General features: G+C 41.9%; 1 protein-coding gene and 4 non-coding genes across 5 annotated transcripts in view; 4 read left to right on the forward strand and 1 right to left on the reverse strand.

Annotated features, from left to right (window-relative positions):
• LOC133452321 (NLR family CARD domain-containing protein 3-like) overlaps positions 1-20,095 on the forward strand; it is a 674,416-nt gene that overhangs the window by 290,301 nt on the left and 364,020 nt on the right. The gene's annotated exons all lie outside the window — the stretch shown is intronic.
• On the forward strand, positions 5,235-5,307 carry trnar-ucg (transfer RNA arginine (anticodon UCG)). Its single transcript has one exon. It is a non-coding gene; the product is annotated as a tRNA-Arg (tRNA).
• Positions 9,225-9,297, forward strand: trnar-ucg (transfer RNA arginine (anticodon UCG)). Its single transcript has one exon. It is a non-coding gene; the product is annotated as a tRNA-Arg (tRNA).
• Positions 15,254-15,368, forward strand: trnal-caa (transfer RNA leucine (anticodon CAA)). Its single transcript has 2 exons — positions 15,254-15,291; positions 15,323-15,368. It is a non-coding gene; the product is annotated as a tRNA-Leu (tRNA).
• trnar-ucg (transfer RNA arginine (anticodon UCG)) lies at positions 18,202-18,274 on the reverse strand. The gene has a single exon. It is a non-coding gene; the product is annotated as a tRNA-Arg (tRNA).

The following is a 20,095-nucleotide window of genomic DNA, read 5'->3' on the forward strand; positions in this document are numbered from 1 at the left end:
AAGGGATTTTCAATTTCGTCCCTCGAACATTCTGAGAAGTCACTTTAAAATACTAAATACCCCCCTCCTGAAAAAATAAAAAATTAAATAAAATAAATAAATAAACCCAATTCTTTGGTACAGCATCAGCACAAGTTATCGGTCAACAACAATAGTTATAGAACCAATATATACAGGACTGTCTCAGAAAATTAGAATATTGTGATTTTCTGTAATGCAAACACAAAAACAAAAAAATGTCATCCATTCTGGATTCATTACAAATCAACTGAAATATTGCAAGCCTTTTATTATTTTAATATTGCTGATCATAGTTTACAGTTTAAGATTAAGATTCCCAGAATATTCAAATATATGTTTATATCCCTATGAATTTACGCATTTATACAGTCAGCGATCTTTTGCCAGCTGTCTTTCCTGCATTTTGCAGCTGCAACTGTGTTGCTTTTTGCCTGTATTATATGCCTATACTCATCATATTTCCCTAAGATTATTGTTTGCTCTTCGCTACTGAAATAAGCGGCTCTGACAGCGGACTTCTCCATGCTTGCGATTGGTCATGCGCTGAAAACACCGCCCCTTTTATGTGCACGCGCTCATATCCAGATTGGAGAAACCTGGGTTGATATACCGAGTTGATAACCACCGTCGTGTGACCGCTTAGCGTGATTGCAATTGTCCCGCTTAGTGAATCTGGGGGGTATTCCAAGAAGGAGGTTTAGTGGCTAAACTGGGTATGTTAACCCAGGGTAAATGGTAAACCTGGGATTTCCGTTCCAAAATGGTCAGGTTAAGTAGCAGGTTTTGTTCAGGTTTTGTTCAGATAACCGAGTTATGTTCGGGGTTTTAAGCGCAAGTTCAGGAGGGCTGCTGCAACTTGTTACACATAGAAGCCCAAATCCGTGCAATTCACCGTGAGAGGGTTATAGACCACGATATGACATTTTATCTTTCCCCGATGAGTATTTGCGAGAGCGCTACCGTTTTTCAGCAGAATCCCTGATTTATTTGAGTAACCTTCTCCATCCATACACTGTAAACCCTAATAAGTTCACAGAACTAAAAAAAAATGTGTAACTGATTACCCAAAAATATTAAAATATTTTTAAATGTTTTAAGTTTATATAAAATAAAAATTACACTTACAGTTGCCTTAAATTATCTTAATATTATCTTTAAAAAAAGTAATATTCCACAATTTATAGTCTGTGGGAAATACACTCAAAATTAATTCTAAAATCAAATACTGATGCCAGCCCACTACACATATAATCAGCTAATAATGTTAGAAAAAATGAAAGCGACACCACTGTTACAATTCAACCATTTTTAACGTTTAACGTTTGCAATGTATACAATGTATACATTGCAAACGTTGCACATCGTGGGTCTGCCCTCTCTTCACTGCAAACAATGTGCATCGCTCTCCGTTTTTTTGGATCTGGGAGTTTCTGTACAGTATTGGAGATGCTGAACATATCGGGAAAGCAACTGTCTGTCGGTCGGTGCGTAAAGTGTGCCTTGCGCTAAAGCGCTTCATGCACAACTTTATTCGTTTTCCTGGCCACAAACCTACCAACTGGCAGGTCAGCATCGCTTAGGTTTCTCAAATATGCACAGAAATCATTGCTGGTGAGATTACATTTAATGAGCATTGGCTATATATTGCAGGCTTTCCAAACGTTATTGGATGCATCGATGGGACGCATGTGCCAATTACAGCACCATCCCAAAATGAGGCTGACTTTGTTAACAGGGGGTATCCAAGAAGGAGGTTGAACAAACACTGAGTCTCATCTTGAGGTTACTTGAACCCATGACGACCAAACCCGCTCAGTTGGTTCCAACACACCGGTTATGAATGAACTCAACTAACCCAGAGTTGGGTAACCCAGATTTGTGCGAGTCCCCGGTGAATCTATAAAGACATCATCTATCGAGGGTTGAAAATGGAGCAGCAAGTGCTCCACCACACTAATACATCTGCCAAAGCACATGATATGGCTTGGCAGAGAATTACTGATCGCGTCAATGCGTAAGTTTAGGCCATTATGTGAATTTAATATTAAATGAATGAAGCAAACAATGGGCAAATGAATTGAAAAAATAAAAAAAAGTGAAAACTCCGTCAACTGTATTTTATTAATTGAAATGATTAAGACAGATTTTATCACGCACTCTGTGACCATCTGCCATGTCAACCTGCTGCTGAAAGGGAGGAGCCGGTACCGGAGGAGCGGCTCCATGCAACAAATCTATCCCAGCCCTGTCTGGGCAGACCCTCAGCCTGCGCAAGCACTGAAACCTCTCCTTGAGAATCCCAAAAGTCATCTCTATTTTGACCCGGGTTCTGCTGTGAGTCACGTTGAAGTGCGTTTGTGCTCCAGCATCTGGATCGGGGTACGGGGTAATGAGCGTGGGGAGGCGCGGATATCCTCTAACCCCCAGGAGATATCCATAAAATTCTCCTGCAATTGCACATATAACATAAAGTTAGACACATGAATATTTGCAAAACTGATCAATATAATATTAGTAATATAAAGCACTCTGTAGACATTTGATGCTCAAATTTGATTCCCTGTACATCCTGCATCATGCACAGAGCCTGGCCATCTCGCCTCCACGCTTGATATTAGATTTGCAGCATCGCATCATCTGGCAATTGAAATACGTTCAAACATCAATAAGAGAGCGCTCAAAAATAAAAGCAGCTTACGGTTCCATTATACCTACTTGGACATTGATGCTGTGGAAACCTTTCCTGTTAACAAAGTCAGCCTCATTTTGGGATGGTGCTGTAATTGGCACATGCGTCCCATCGATGCATCCAATAACGTTTGGAAAGCCTGCAATATAACTAATGCTCATTAAATGTAATCTCACCGGCAAAGATTTCTGTGCATATTTGAGAAACCTAAGCGATGCTGACCTGCCAGTTGGTGGAACTCTTAATGACCCTCGTAGGTTTGTTGCCAGGAAAACTATTAAAGTTGTGCATGAAGCGCTTTAGCTCAAGGCACACTTTACGCACCGACCGACAGACAGTTGCTTTCCCGATATGTTCAGCGACTCCAATACTGTACAGGAAACTCCCAAAAAATGACGCAAAACAACAGAGAGCGTTTGCAGCGAAGAGAGGGCAGACCCACGATGGGTAACGTTTGCAATGTATACAACATTGCAAACGTTAGACGTTATAAATAGTTGAATTGTAATAGTGGTGTCGCTTTCATTTTTTCTAACATTATTAGCTGATTATATGTATAGTGGGCTGGCATCAGTATTTGATTTTAGAATGAATTTTGAGTGTATGTCTCACAGACTACGAGCTGAGGTATATTGAACATTTTGAGTGTATTTCTCCCAAACTATAAGATGTGGAATATTACTTTTTTAAAGATAATATTAAGATAATTTAAGGCAACTGTAAGTGTAATTTTAGTTTTATATAAACTTAAAACATTTAAAAATATTTTAATATTTTTGGGTAATCAGTTACAATTTCTTTTTGAGTTCTGTGAACTTATTAGGGTTTACAGTGTATGGATGGAGAAGGTTACTCAAATAAATCAGGGATTCTGCTGAAAAACGGTAGCGCTCTCGCAAATACTCATCGGGGAAAGATAAAATGTCATATCGTGGTCTTATAACCCTCTCACGGTGAATTGAATGGACAACTTGGGCTTCTATGTGTAGCAAGTTGCAGCAGCCCTCCTGAACTTGCGCTTAAATACCCGAACATAACTGGGTTATCTGAACAAAACCTGAACAAAACCGGCCTAAAACCTACCCCTACCAGGTTTGGTTCAGAGCCTATGTTACCATGGTGACTTACTTAACCTGACCATTTTGGAACGGAAATCCCATGCAGGTTTACCATTTACCCTGGGTTAACATACCCAGTTTAGCCAGTAAACCTACTTCTAGGAATACCCCCCAGGAAAGGTTTCCACAGCATGTGCAAGTAGGTATAATGGAACCGTAAGCTGCTTTTATTTTTGAGCGCTCTCTTAATGATGTTTGAAAACATATTTTTTCAATTGCCAGATGATATGCAATGCTGCAAATCTAACAGGCGAGATGGCCAGGCTCTGTGCATGATGCCAGGATGTACATGTACAGGGAATCAAATTTGAGCATCAAATGTCTGCAGAGTGCGTTGTATTACTAATATTATATTGATCAGTTTTGTGAATATTCATGTGTCTAACTTTGTGTTATATGTGCAATTGCAGGAGCATTTTATGGCTATCTCCTGGGGGATAGAGGATATCCGTGCCTCCCCACGCTCATTACCCCCTACCCCGATCCAGATGCTGGAGCGCAAACACGCTCAACGTTGCTCACAGCAGAACCCGGGTCAAAATAGAGATGACTTTTGGGATTCTCAAGGAGAGGTTTCAGTGCTTGCGCAGGCTGAGGGTCTGCCCAGACAGGGCTGGGATAGATTTGAGCCGGTACCGGAGGAGCCGGTACCGGCTCCTCCCTTTCTGCAGCAGGTTGACATGGCAGATGGTCACAGAGCGCGTGATCAAATCTGTCTTAATCATTTCAATTAATAAAATACAGTTGACAGAGTTTTCACTTTTTTTTATTTTTTCAATTCATTTGCCCATTGTTTGCTTCATTCATTTAATATTAAATTCACATAATGGTCTAAACTTACGCATTGACGCGATCAGTAATTCTCTGCCAAGCCATATCACATGCTTTGGCAGATGTATTAGTGTGGTGGAGCACTTGCTGCTCCATTTTTCAACCCTCGATAGATGATGTCTTTATAGATTCACCGGGAACTCGCACAAATCTGGGTTAACCAACTCTGGGTTACTTGAGTTAATTCATAACTGGTGTGTTGGAACCAACTTAGCGGGTTTAGTCGTCATGGGTTCAACTAACCTCAAGATGAGACTTTAACTCAGTGTTTGTTAAACCTCCTTCTTGGAATACCCCCCAGATCATCAGTTTTCATTCACCATAAAGTTTAAAGATTATTTACATTGAGTGTGGGTGCATTGCCTACAAATTGTTCAACTGGTCCAGATGAAGCTGATATGCTGCACCTGGGCAGCAGAGGGAGGAGCTGAAGGGAGCCTGACTGAGCGTCCTGGGTGTGTTCAAAACACCCACTACATTTGGAAACATTTGCAACGTTGTGGATAACGTTGGCTTTTGGTGGAAGATTCATAATTCACCCTAACCTCTCGGTCACCTCAGAGGAGCAACTCGTGGACCACATGGCCTAATGGACAAGGCGTCTGACTTCGGATCAGAAGATTGAGGGTTCGAGTCCCTCTGTGGTTATAGAGCCTTCAGATAGTTAGATCTGGTCTCCTAACTCACATTCACTCTTTAGAGGACACTTTGGTTTAGCATTTCCCCCGAATCGACCGACACATTTCTGTCATTATTATTAATAATATAACTTCTGATGAACTTGTTCATTAATAAGTCACTTACATTACATTTCCAGTGATGCTGGAGGGAAGAACTAGTTTCTACTTCCTCCTCTTTTCTCTACATGTGCAGCTGTGACGTCTTCTCTTCAAGTCTAGTTTAGATCATTTTACATTTTATCCTGCAGTCGTTCTTTCAAAACCAGCAGATGAAATCCAACATCTCAGACGTCTCTGACTCTCAGATCCAGAGGACGTCGTCCACCAGTCTCCACAACATTTACACTAACAATCACATCTTTAACTGTGTCCAGTATGAGGTAGAAAGGAAGGCTTTAAGATACAGGATGTAGGAGCTGTGAGTGAATGAGTTTAGAAGGTTGTTAGGGATTATTACACAACACTCCTTGGCCGGGTTTCCCAGATCAGTTAAGTAGCTCTTAACAGCGAAAGACTTCTTTCAAACCTTCTTAAGGAGCCTGTGAAAGAAAATTTTCCCAGAGTTGCTCTTAGCTTAAGAATCTCTTTCATTAAGAAGGAAATGAAAGATGCTGCTGACCCAGTCTTTACAACCATCTTAGTGAACAAAGACTCAGATCCAGCCGCGTCAGGCAAATCAATATCACACCAAGCAATGAGATATTAAAACAATGCACCCCGCACAAATTTTGATCTATTTTATACTTTAGATTTATATTGTTTAGCATTCATTGGTGACAGCAAAGGGGAAAAAAAAGAAAAATAAGGAATAACAAGTGTGTTCCTGTATATGTTTTATGCATTACGCAAAAATAAAAGGATCATCATTTACCATAATTTGTCTGCACACATCCCACATCTGCGTGCATATATGAGATAAAGTACCACACTCAAAAATGCTTCACATGTGTGAAAATCACATGTGTGAGATACCAAGGCTGCTAAACAGCATATTCTCGCTGCAAATCAACCGCGTCGCCGTACGCCGTCGCGAAGTCACGGTTCCGTTGTATCCATCGTTCATCGGGGGGGCTGCGCCTGACACCTGCCAAGAGTTGTGGTGTCATCGTAGTCACCGCCATGCTCCACAATATGACTGTGCGCGCCGGAGCAGATGAGCCGCCTCCCTTGGATGAGGACGAGGATTCTGAAGATGACGATGCCCCACCTCCGGTCCCCGGACCTCCGGTCCCCGGACCTCCCCGGACCTCCGGCCCCCGGACCTCCGGTCCCTGGACCTCAGAACGATGCCCGAGCAGCACTCCACCAAGCCGGTGTCCACAGAAGACAGGATTGACCTGTTTTTCTGATTTCACTTCCCTTTCACCAGTCACCAAGCAGTCACCTGAGCACAAACCAACTCCCCTAATCCCCAAACATTAAGAAAAAAAAAAACAGCAATAAACGCATCACCACACCACCCATAACTGTCTAAAAACTACTAAACTCCGCCATTAACTTTCAAGAATACTTTATTGCTGCAATGTTTCAGTGCTTTTTCAGTGCTTTGAAGGTGTAGCATTGAACATTAAAGCAAAGTATTCTTGAAAGTGTTCGGGAGTTTACATGTGGTTTTGGCTGGAAGAGGCGCGTGTGTCATGCGTAAAGCGTACATTACGCACACACACATGGCCTGAGTAGGCTACTCTTGGAGTAAATCAATAAAATGGTCAATTCACAGGGACCCTCTGTGTAGTTTTGAAACCCCTGCTATGAATCAGGGGACAGGCGGGAGTGCGACGTATTCCTCGGACTCGGTACTTGGAGCCGGGGGCTACATGGCCTATCCTATCTAAAAAATTCGAATATTCTGGGAATCTTAATCTTAAACTGTAAACCATAATCAGCAATATTAAAATAATAAAAGGCTTGCAATATTTCAGTTGATTTGTAATGAATCCAGAATGTATGACATTTTAGTTTTTTTAATTGCATTACAGAAAATAAAGAACTTTATCACAATATTATAATTTTCTGAGACAGTCCTGTAAACGCTCTCCCACTCCAAACAGTCACCACTTCACCCATAGACATATATAAAGGCTAGATGACTCACGGCGGAGTCTCCAGCGTCGTTCACCCGCGGCCATCTTGCCACAGTAGACTCTCTGATGCGCATGCGTGCGCTATAGTTGTTGCTGTTGGAGGGTGAGTGGAGTGAAAATACTCATAACTTGCTGAAATCTTGACGGATTTACAAACGGATTGGTTCATCATAAACGTCATTAACGTGGGTATAATTCGGGATGCTTGGACATGTTGAAATTGTATCTCTTCGTTGCGAAAAACCTAATCATGCAGCATATACAATAGTTGTGTATCACCACTAACTAACGTTAACGTTACCTGCCCAAGTTATCAAGGGTGACCACCAGTACTCAAGTTGTAAAAAAAAAAAATCAGGGGGGATGGTGGATTTTATCATATGGGGACAGATAATTTGTGCTGATTACAAATAATATAATATATTACAAATAATAGCAGTGACCAAAACACCTGCAGAAATACTGCAGGAATGACATAGCAGCAGTTAAATGCAGCCTTCTGTAAGCTTTAAATATCCACTGGGCTTACATCAAATACATCAAAACACAACAATAAAAAACACTTTTCTGAACTTATCAATATGACTCTGTCCTTCACAGGATAAGTAAAATGGATCACTGCAAAAACTCACAATCTTAACAAGAATATTTGTCTTATTTCTAGTTAAAATGTCTCATTTTAGTAAAAAAATCTCATTACACTTAAAACAAGACTCATCACTGAAAAAAACAACAATTTTCACCTGTTTCAAGTAGATTTTCACTTGAAATAAGTAGAAAAATCTGCCAGTGGAACAAGATTTTCTTGCTTATAAGAACTAATAAGAAGATAAATCTTGTCCCACTGGCAGATTTTTCTACTTATTTCAAGTGAAAATTTACTTGAAACAGGTGAAAATGGTCAAATAAGTTATTTTTCTGGTGATGACTCTAAATGTTGAAATAGCAGTAAAACCACATTCATTGATGAAATGACATAAGGGATGGAAAGGGGGGATGGATAGAGGTGTATATATATATATATATATATATATATATATATATATATAGACACACATATGTAATGTAATGTCATGACGTAAATACATCATAATGTAATAATATATTAATAAGTTATGTCATATGAATACATGTTATATGGTAATAATATGTATATATATGTATATATATATATATATATATATATATATATATATATATATATATATATGTTATATGGTAATAATATATATATGTTATAATGTAAATATAAATATTACTAAGAATACTATAGAAATATTGATTAAATATGAAAACCATGTCATAGCTATCTGTTTCTGGTTATTTTCATATAAAAGTACGTTTTTCAATGTTTATAATTATTCACAAGTATGCAGTGTCATAACTACATCTCTGACGTTCATAACAAACCAACCTGTTTGAAAATCTGTTGAGAATTGAGCAAGTTAAGGTTGTTTAAGCAGTACATGCTCCATTAAACACAATGTTATTCTGAGCGAGCTCTCCTGTGGCAAGATGGCCGCCGTGTGACGACGTCGCTCTCCATTGGCAGCAGCGCGGACGAGTCATCTAGCCTTTATATATGTCTATGGCTGCACCTGGGCAGCAGAGGGAGGAGCTGAAGGGAGCCTGACTGAGCGTCCTGGGTGTGTTCAAAACACCCACTACATTTGGAAACATTTGCACCGTTACAACGTTGTGGATAATGTGGATGATTCATACTCCACCTTAACCTCTCGGTCACCTCGTCTCGTTGGTGTTTTCTCCACAAACATGGAATGAGAAAGAGGAGCAGCTCGTGGACCACATGGCCTAATGGACAAGGCGTCTGACTTCGGATCAGAAGATTGAGGGTTCGAGTCCCTCTGTGGTTATAGAGCCTTCAGAGAGTTAGACCTGGGGCCTCATTTATCAACTGTTCGTATGCACAGATATGTGCGTAAAGTGTGCATATGAACATTCCCACGGAAAGTATGGAATTTATCAACATGTACCTGTGTGTAGGAACGCATGTAAATGTAAGCACAACTCTGACCATGCGTACACACAAAACCTAGTGGTGGAACAGTGAAACTACAAATAGAACCCATTAAAAGAGTCACAGTGTTCAGTGATTTTTTTTATTTTTTTTTGAACCGTGCGCTTTGTGCTGTGAGAGACAGAGCGGCTTCTCAGCAGGTACCGCTTCCCCAAAAACATTCTGATGGATCTATGCCGTGATTTACAACCTACTGTATGTTGGAGCGAGAGACAAAACGCACCACCGCCATCCCAGTTAAACGAGGATTCCACGCCATCGCCGGATTCCCAAACATAGAGCTATAGATTGCACCCACATCGCCATAAAATCAACATCACACAATTAATTAAGTTACGTGAACATAAAAGGATTTCATTCAATCACAAATGCACAAACATGCACAAATAATCTGCGATGCAACTATGTCTCTGTCAAACGTTGTTGCTGAGGAACACAACTCTCATTTATTCTGCAGAACAGCTCTGTTGGTGTTTGCACCTCCAAGCAGGAGCTTTTGACTCCAACCAAATCTTAATTTATGGATAATCTTCCAAGAAATATATCAAACATGGTCAACATAATTATTTTACAAGCCAAATATCACATACATAAATGCAAATGGAATAACAGCAAACCCTCCATTGTACATCTGAAAAATGAATGTAAACTGTACTTAGCGTCTCTTAAACTGATGTTTAAAAAAAACAATATTGTCAAGCTTATATGAAACAATGTCTTTGTTTCTTAATTTTTAAGAAACAAATGTTGAATATCTGTAGATATTTGATTGTTTCGTTTCATTTGCCTTTTGTTGTAAACTCTACAGAATTTGGTTCAATAAAGTTTGTAAACCTCCAAGCGGGAGCTGTTGTTGCTCCATATATGGTCAATTGGAGGCGTTTCTGAATGTAAATGACGGTAACCATGCACGAGCACGGCAGTTTAGAACAGGTGGGATTTATCATCACTGATGTGCGTACGACCAGCGTCCGCACGTTTGATAAATCCGGATTTTTTTGTATACACACATTCTAAATTTCATTCCTACGATAGAATTTAGAACTTTTTCTACGAACGGTTGATAAATGAGGCCCCTGGTCTCCTAACTCACATTCATTCTTTAGAGGTCACTTTGGTTTAGCTACCCTCACGGAGGGTACGGAGTTCAATTCAATTCAATTCAATTCAATTTTATTTATATAGCGTCTAATACAACAGAGTTGTCTCTAGACGCTTTCCAGAGACCCATACCCAGAACATGACCCCAGAGCAGTTATTACATAAACAATGACAGGTAAAAGGTCCCATAGTGGGAGAAAAACCTTAAGCCAAACAATGGCAAGGAAAAACTCCCCTTTAGGAGGGAAGAAACCTTGAGCAGGACCAGGTTCGTAGGGGGGGACCCTCCTGCCGAGGGCCAGACTGGTGGGTCAGGGACGGCAACAGCACAGCAGGCAGGTGGAAGCAGCAACGGGATGACCAGGGGTGGGAACCGCAGGCCAGCACGCAGCTCCGGAAGCTCCGGCCCAATCATCAGGTCCCAGGTTGGGGTGCAGGGTCGGGGAAGGGTTGAAAAGGGGCAGGGCCAAGGAGAGGAGTCTTGACGGACAAACCTTCTCCCCCGCCTGCCCGGGCTGTTACCCTGCCCCCCTCACTCCCACACTGCAGGTTCCGGTGTCCGGCAAAGGATGCTGAGTTCAATAATACACACAATATTTCATCATTTAAAATCATCTATGATTTAATGGTTGGGGCAATAAAACAAAAAAGGAGCCCAATTAAAGAAAGGGGAAAGGGTTTATGGACTACGCCTTACCGGCTGACCTCTTGGCATGAAAGAGGAGCAAGATGTAGGTTTTCAGCATTCACACATGATGCCAATGTTGGTCTTCAGGTAAAGCATTATACTACAGTCTTGAAACTTTGCTACTTGGAGGAGAAAAACCACAAATTGCATAAACTTCTGGGGCTCGTCCAGGAATTGAACCCGGGACCTCTCGCACCCAAAGTGAGAATCATACTACTAGACCAACGAGCCACAAATCACATATCCAGCAAACAAAAAATCACGGTCACATCATACCTGTCTAGATGTTTTTTTATAACATTAAGGGGGAATAGAAATAGAAAGTGAATGATGATCAATAACCTGTTGCACAGTTTCTGTAGTTTAGTGGCTATCGTGTTTGTCTCACATGAAAAAGGTCCTTGTCTGGCTGAACTTCTGGATCAGGACCTCTCAGTGAACAGAGCATATCATCCACTGGAAGATTTACAGCACTGTTTTGTATTAGAAGAACTTCATCAATGACAGCTTTTTTAGCAGGTAAAGTACAACTGCCTATGGTGTGTGGAAGAGTGATTTTTATCTTATTGACCATTGTTCATATGTATCAGTCATGCATATCCAAAACAGCCTTTCTCCCCGTCGGGTAATCAAACCCCGGTCTTCTGCGTGACAGGCACAGATACTGTCCACTATACTAACAAGGACATCTGATAATCTGTGATCAATATTTCACAACAAAATTGGTCCCGGCAGGTTAGCTGTGAGATAAGTACGGGAACAAACCTCAGACTAATGTTTCTGATTCAAACAAACACACATTTATTTTTTTATTATTGGTCATCAGTGAACGGTCGTTGGCTGACCGTCACTGCCAGGGGTTCTTGAGAAAGCTTTGATCCAGTCAGGAGTGGGTACAAAGAGAGAGCTCTGTTCATTCAAATGACAATAGCCGGGTTTCCCAGATCCAACCTCTCTTAAGGATTTAAGAGAGGTTCAAAGAAGGTTTGAACTAAGAGAGAATCCTAAGATACGGGTGTTTCCCAGATGACTTCTTAACACTGTTCTTTAGTTTCGCTCTTTCAGAAGCTCTTTGGAGCAGCTGTACGGTTCTGAAACCAAATGAATCGATGCCAGGCAAATCGATCACCGATCACTATCAGCGCATTTTCACACGCAGCACTGCTGCCTAACGCACTAATTCACTGCTGCCTGTGCGTTATAATAAAAAATGAAGATGATAAATATAATTCAATTACCCTTTTTCATCCAAACGGTGTGTTACTCCGTTATTTCTGGCTACAGTGAGGCTTTTTTTCCCCACACACGGAGACCGGGAGTAAACGGGGTGGGCGTGTGTGTGCGTTCAAAAACATGAGCCAAGAGAAGGCGAGTTTCGCAAATCGCAACGTGGAATTACAGCAAACCCTGGTTTTTCGCAGGGGTTATGTTCCAAAAAGAACCCGTGATAAGTGAAATTCTTTTTACAATTATAGAGGGCTTCAGATTGCAGAGATCATCCCCGCCTCGCACGTATTCCTCCTCTTCTGAATGATGCTGCATCCCGACTCGCGCTGTATACAGCGCGAGTCGGCAGGTGGGGTTTTTCAAGAGAAGAAAATAGTTATGGGTCGTTGTCTTCGCTCTTTTTTCTTCTGGGCAAAAAGATTATTTAATATAAACCGACACCATTGATTATATTTGAGACTGTATGAACGATTCATCAAAGGATCTCGTTCTTCAGCTGCTGCTTCCCTGTCATCACATAGGGGCTCGGGCTCGGGCACGGCGCAGGTGTCCCGGCTGCCTGACAGCCCGGTCCGACAGCACGTCCAGGGGACTGAAGTGCTGACGCACGAATGCGTTCATATAAACAGTTCTGCTTCACGCACGGCGACGCGGTTGATTTGCAGCGAGAACATGCTGTATAGCAGCCAAATTATCAAATAAATGATATTCATGATGATCGTTTTATTTGTGCGCATAAAGCATATACAGGAACACACTTGTTATTCCTTATTTTTCTTTTTTTCCCCCTTTGCTGTCACCAATAAATGCTAAACAATATAAATCTAAAGTATAAAATAAATCAAAATTTGTGCGGGGTGCATTGTTTTAATATCTCATTGCTTGGTGTGATATTGATTTGCCTGACGCGGCTGGATCTGTGAGTCTTTGTTCACTAAGATGGTTGGAAAGACTGGGTCAGCAGCATCTTTCATTTCCTTCTTAATGAAAGAGATACTTAAGCTAAGAGCAACTCTGGGAAACGCGATTTTCTTTCACAGGCTCCTTAAGAAGGTTTGAAAGAAGTCTTTCGCTGTTAAGAACTACTTAACTGATCTGGGAAACCCGGCCAATGACAGTTGTCATTATCAAACCTCTCCAAGTCTATGGTCTCTTTTTTATAACATTAACAGGGGATAGAAATAGAAACTGAATGATGATCAATAACCTGTTGCACAGTTTCTGTAGCCTCTAATCTCAAATATCTTGAGACGACTGCTACTTGGAGATAAAGACCAGACCTGCACATTAACCGTGGAGGACTTCAGTGTCAGCAGCAGCAGCAGTTTACTTCTGTGCAGCTCGTTACCACAGTGTTTCACATCACTGCTCCTCAGCACTAGAACCTTTCACTCGCTGGTGTTCATTTCACACCTGCACGTCTTCCTTTCACCAGCTGGTGTTCATCTCACACCTGCACGTCTTCCTTTCTCAAGGTGGCAGCAGATCCTACCTCAGACTCACTGAAGACGACCTAAAACTCCGCCTACATGAGGCAGGAGGGTTTAGTCTGAAACTTGTGATGAAACCATCAGTACATCCTCTGGTACCACTGAGAGCATCTTTGAACAGAACAGCTTTTACCAGTCAACAACACCAGCATGATCGTTCTCTTCCTGAGCATTTATTTGAACACTATTCTTTTTTCAGGTTCAATTGTACTTCAACATTATTCTCGACATTTTGACTTTTTTCTCAACATTTCAACTTTTTTATCGACATTTCAACTTTTTTCTTGAAATTGTACTTCAACATTAATCTCTACTTTTCGACTTTTTGCTCGACATTTGGACTTTTTTCTGGAAGTGCATTATGAAAAAAAAATCTTCCTCCTCTAAAACATTATTTTTCTTTTCTTTTAGATGATTGTTTTAATGCACTAACATCCGAAGCCCGGCTACATTTATGAAGTTTGTTTGAAGTGTAGAGTCCAGGTTGAAGGTGAGCAGAAAGGAATCACCTCCACTGCTGTTCTGGTCACTGAGATGGATTTTACTGGGACAGACTGGTGACATCATCAATGACATCACATGTCTTTGATGACAGTCCAGGGTTGGATGAAAGAGTTCGTATTTATAACAATGTATCTGATGCATGTAATTGATTTGCCGATGAAGATGATAACATGTGCACGTTACCAAAGTTAGCAACAGCGCCCTCTGCTGTTTCTATTGAAACGGAAACATTTTGCTTAACATTCTGCAGTGTATTCCACGTGCAAAAAGCAACATAATCTCAGGTATCTGAGCCTTCGAGCCTTCTGAGCCTGAACATTCAAAGAAAATGGAGAGACAGAAAAGAAAGAGGGAACAGCTTTGCTCAATAAAAGCATAGAGAAGCACAGTGCATAGACGATCACCACAGGAACCCAACTGACAAAGTCATGTGTCAACAAAACAAACTTTCTTCCTGAACCTGCATCATGCATTGACCTTTTATTTCAGTATGAACCTGAGAAAAGCATAACTGTTCCTTTAATCTGCAGAAAATACCTACAATGGTCTCCACACAAAAAGTAAAACGTAATAATTATCTGAAGGTGCATCAAAACCCAAACTCATTCTTATCTATCTATCTATCTATCTATCTATCTATCTATCTATCTATCTATCTATCTATCTATCTATCTATCTATCTATCTATCTATCTATCTATCTATCTATCTATCTATCTATCTATCTATCTCCAAGATTGTCATATTTTGTCCTTGGTAACTGTATGAAGTGACAGTAGCAGTGTCAGGATGACTGAGTGGTCTAAGGCTCCAGACTCAAGGACTGACTATTTCCTTCATGTTCACTGAGGATTCTGGTCTCCCTGTGGAGGCGTGGGTTCAAATCCCACTTCTGACAACATTTTTAACACACATTCAGCCAAATGATGTGTAAAGTTCTTCCTGCTGGATGCATTACATTTCTCAGTCAAAAGCGTTACTGTGGCGACGGTAGACGCCAAAAAGCACGCCCCCCCCTTCATCTGATTGATCCATACAGAAAAAACTTTGTGCCTCAAGCCCCACAATACGGTTTGACGTACATGTACGAAAATCGGTACACACCTGTATCATGTGGCAACTTAAAGAAAAGTCTCTTGGCCCCATGGCCGAAACTGAACAGGAAGTCGGCCATTTTGAATTAATCGTGTAATTTTGCCGCAATTTATGCCATGTCTTTGGCCGTTAATACAGCCCGAGCCGTAACGTGCACCCAGGTGTGTTATACATCAAAATGTGTGTCTTGATCCTGCGACGACGCGCATTACTTTTCTCAGTCAAAAGCGTTACCGTGGCAACGATAGATGCCAAAAAGTGCGCCCCCACTTCATCTGGTTGGTCCATATTTGATAGTTCCTACTTTCTGCCATAACTTTTGAATGGTTTGACATAAAGAGTCATGGGTGGTGTCATCGGACTCTGTATTGAGTACTTGACCTTCATTGGCATGCATTAGCCCCACCCCTTTTTCTGATTGGTCGATATGTGATAGTTCAGATTTTCTGCAATAACGTTGACATAAAGACTCGTGGGTGTCACGGGTGTGATTTGTTGAGGACACAAACGCAGGAGAGCAGGAGTTGCAAAAAAACAGGATTTACTTACCAAAAAGAACCAAAAACGCTGCAGAGCAGGATTAACAAAAACAAGAGCGCAAAAACCAAAAACCTGACAGGACACATGGAGGGAGGAAACAGTACGGACCGACATGGAGCAGGGAAAGACAAGACCAGATATACACCGGGGATAACGAGACACAGGGGATAACGAGACACAGGGGCAGACAATCAGGGCAGATGGGACACAGGAGGAGCAGAACTGAAAACACAGACTGTGGGAAATGTCAAACCCTGACAGTGGGTGGTGTCATCGGACTCAGTTTTGAGTCCTTGAACATAATTGCTGCAAATTAGCCCCGCCCCTTCATCTGATTGGTCGATATGTGATAGTTCCTACTTTCTGCCATAACTTTTGAATGGTTTTATATAGAGAGTCGTGGGTGGTTTCATCCGCTAAATGTCCAGGCCTGAAGAATCTACATCAAGTCATACAAGCTTCCACTGCAGCCTGAATGTGCACAAGGGTGCGAGGGCCCGTTCATCGCTGCTTGCAGCTTCAATTGAACTTAATGTTGTATTTATGTCATTGTCATATTAATTTATTTAATTTAATATTTAATAATTTAAGTATTTATTTATCTATCTAATTTTGAATGAATGTCCGTTCCACATTGTTACAGTACCCGAAAACTGTCAGGATTGTAGACACTCTGGTCTGATTTAGCCCAGTTTTTAAAACATTCTTAAGACTGAAAGACAGAAGACAGAAAGACCTCAACGGAAGAAAAACCTGCAAAGTTTAAAGCAGAATTGAGCAGCACTTCCTGTCATGTTTAAGAGGGGGGGGGGGGGTAACTGACTGTCAGACACCGACTCCGGCCCCCCCCGCTGCCTCTGCGGCGGGGCGCCCCTCTGGTCTTGGAGGGCCACTTTCGTGGGGGGCGGGTGCGCCTGCCCGCGTCGGCTCTGTCTCTCCGGGCAGGCTGGCCCCCTGCCGGGTGGGGGTCGTTGGCCTGGAGGGTGAGGGCCTCCTGGCCGCGTGTCCGGCCCGGACCGGGTGGCCGGGGATTGCCTGGGTCGCGGTCTGCCGCCGCGGGATCCCTGGCTGCTTCTTCCCGCGCCGTGGGGGGGGGGGCTCGCAGGCGGTGGGTTGCCTCACTCCTACTTCTCCCCTCTGTGGGGTTGCCGGTGGCCTGGGTTCCGGGCTCTTCCGTGTCGGCCTCTGGTCTCGCGGGTGGCAGGGTTGCTCCCCCCCCTCCCCCACTATAGATACACTTCAGGTGGAACTTTGTTTGGTTTATTACACACACACACACACACACACACACACACACACACACACACACACACACACACACACACACACACACATAGTCACTTAGTCACATGCATATACACACACACACACACACACACACACACACACACACACACACACACACACATGATCATATACACACACACACACACACACATAGACATACACACTGGCTTGTTCACCTGCATGCTGGCTCTCTAGTTTTTGGGTTTAGGTAGCGGTAGCGATAGCTTAGCTCAGACTGCGATCAGATCTCAAGATTTAGGTCGATTGCTGTTATTGTTTTGGTTGGCTCCGTGCCGGTTTCGTGCTTTGTTTGTGGTTTTTTGTTGCAGATTTCCAGTGCGTGTGTTTCCGTGTGTTCCTGCTTCCTGGATTGGCAGTGGATGTCGTCACCCCCCCCGCTCCAAAAAAAAAAAAAAAAAAAAAAATCACTGGGTTTGTATGTGTATATTTATGTATGTGTACGCATATGTATGCGTATATATATGTATATATATTAAATATAGTAATAATGCACATATATATACTTTTGGTTTCTACCGTCATGGTATCAATCATTAATATGTGTGCAGACAAGGGAGAAAAAAAATAAATAAAAAATAAACCCCTCGCTTTATAAACTTATTAAATTCCTTTTGTTTAAAAGTCATCTTTATTTCTTCTTCGTGAATAAGGGTTAGGGTTAGGGTTACTCAAGAGAACTTCTAATCTCTCCCTATTTTTTCAATGACCAGAAAGGGTAGCTAAACCAAAGTGTCCTCTAAAGATTGAATGTGAGTTAGGACACCAGCTCTAACTATCTGAAGGCTCTATAACCACAGAGGGACTCGAACCCTCAATCTTCTGATCCGAAGTCAGACGCCTTGTCCATTAGGCCATGTGGTCCACGAGTTGCGCTTGCCTTTGCTAAATGTACTAAGCGTTAGCATACCAAACAGAGGAGAAGGTGAAGCCTTTAAAGCAGCACAACGTAACTTTCAGCTTTCTGAGTTTGTCGGCATCTTTTGGACAAAAGCGGTAGTGTTTTACCAGAAAGAACACTACGTTTCCCATGAGCACCAGCGCGTACTGCCGGAAAGATCCTAGCTGCATTTGTTTTGAGAGAAGACGGGACGCTTTTCTGTTTCACCAAGTGAACAGACGGAACGCAAAAAAAAAAGATGTTAAACTGCTGGAAAGGAACTGGAATTTACCAGGATACCTTAAACAAGGAAGCCAGGGAGTGGTATATGGAGAAAATAATGATTATTAACGGTCTGGATCCATATGAAATCCCTACTAAAGAGTGGAGCTCCTCGTCGGAGGATTTACTGCCGCAGTTCTGCACAACCAAAGTCTTAGGCTCCCTTGTTTAGGAGTGTTTGGCAGCTGCTTTGGTAAATGTTTGACTCGCCATGTGTTTCAATAAATTTGTATAATAGTACAACATACAGTACATGTTTTGTATCACTCTTACTTCTCTTTTCTTTTTTTTTGACTGCTATATTATGTTGAAGAGGCTCCGAGGCGTGAGCAATATTTTTGTTTTCCTCATGAGATTATTTTTTTCCCCTGCAGCTACAAATGAGAGTTAATATTTTTTCCTCAACAAACTAGTTTTATCTGAAGATTGGGGTTAATTGCACCGCAGAGAGCTGGCCAGCAACTGCGTTTAGCTGGCGAAGTGGGGAATAAAACCCGTGTGTTGATCCGACCCGGTCTGTGTGAGTGTTTGTGTTTTAAGGCTGATTTATGGTTCTGCGTTAAATCGACGCAGAGCCTACGGCGTAGGGTACGCGGCGACACGCACCGTACGTTGCGCGTCGCCACGTACCCTACGCCGTAGGTCTGCGTCGATTTAACGCAGAACCATAATTCAGGCTTTACTGTTTCGAAGGTGTTTGGTCGTTACAGCCGCGATCCAAGCGAGCGGACGACTCTTTCACTCTTTTACTTTGTTATATCAGATACTTGGCCTGCGTGGTTCTGCCTCCAAGCAGGAAACCGTTGAAAAGTTAAACCATTAGCGATCTTTTCCCCACGTCTGTTATGTGGAGCTGCTGCAGCCACAACACAGCAACGGGTTACCAGCTTCTGCGGAGCTCTGAGCTCCACGCCCCGCCCATTTTCGTCTCGACTGCGAATCGGGAAGGAGGGGGAAGTGACGTATGCCGTAAAGCAGTCAAAGCCGTAAAGATTTGTAGTTTTTTTAGTGTGGCAGGGTTCCTACCATGCTCCTCAAAGTTACATAGTGCCAGTGAAGGCGATACAGACCCCTCAGACCATGACAGAGGTTCATTAAACCTGTTGGAAGTTGATGTACCATCACAATGACTCTGGAAATATGATATTAAGGTGGAAAAGTTACATAGTGTCGCTTTAACATAAATTTTGGAAATTCACCTAGTCATTCAAAGTCCTTTGTATCCATCCTTTATGATGTGCATTAGTTCTAAGCAGGTAATAATGCTGAGTGATTAACTGATTAACTTAAAAATGTATTATTTTTTATTTAGGATGGACAGCAATCACCTGCCCAGGAACAGTTCAAATCTTCACAGAATCTGAATACCTGCTATGGGTAAGCTGGTGGACAGTTGCAACCTTAACATGTTTGGTTAGTGTGTGTGTAAATATGTGTTGAATGAAGAAAATAATAAATAGTTAAAAAATGGAAGGTGTTATGCTAACATTTAGCCTATTTCTTGCAATCCCGTTATATGTTTC

Source organism: Cololabis saira, chromosome 10 (genome assembly GCF_033807715.1).
Source record: "Cololabis saira isolate AMF1-May2022 chromosome 10, fColSai1.1, whole genome shotgun sequence".
Classification (NCBI taxonomy): Eukaryota; Metazoa; Chordata; class Actinopteri; order Beloniformes; family Belonidae; genus Cololabis; species Cololabis saira.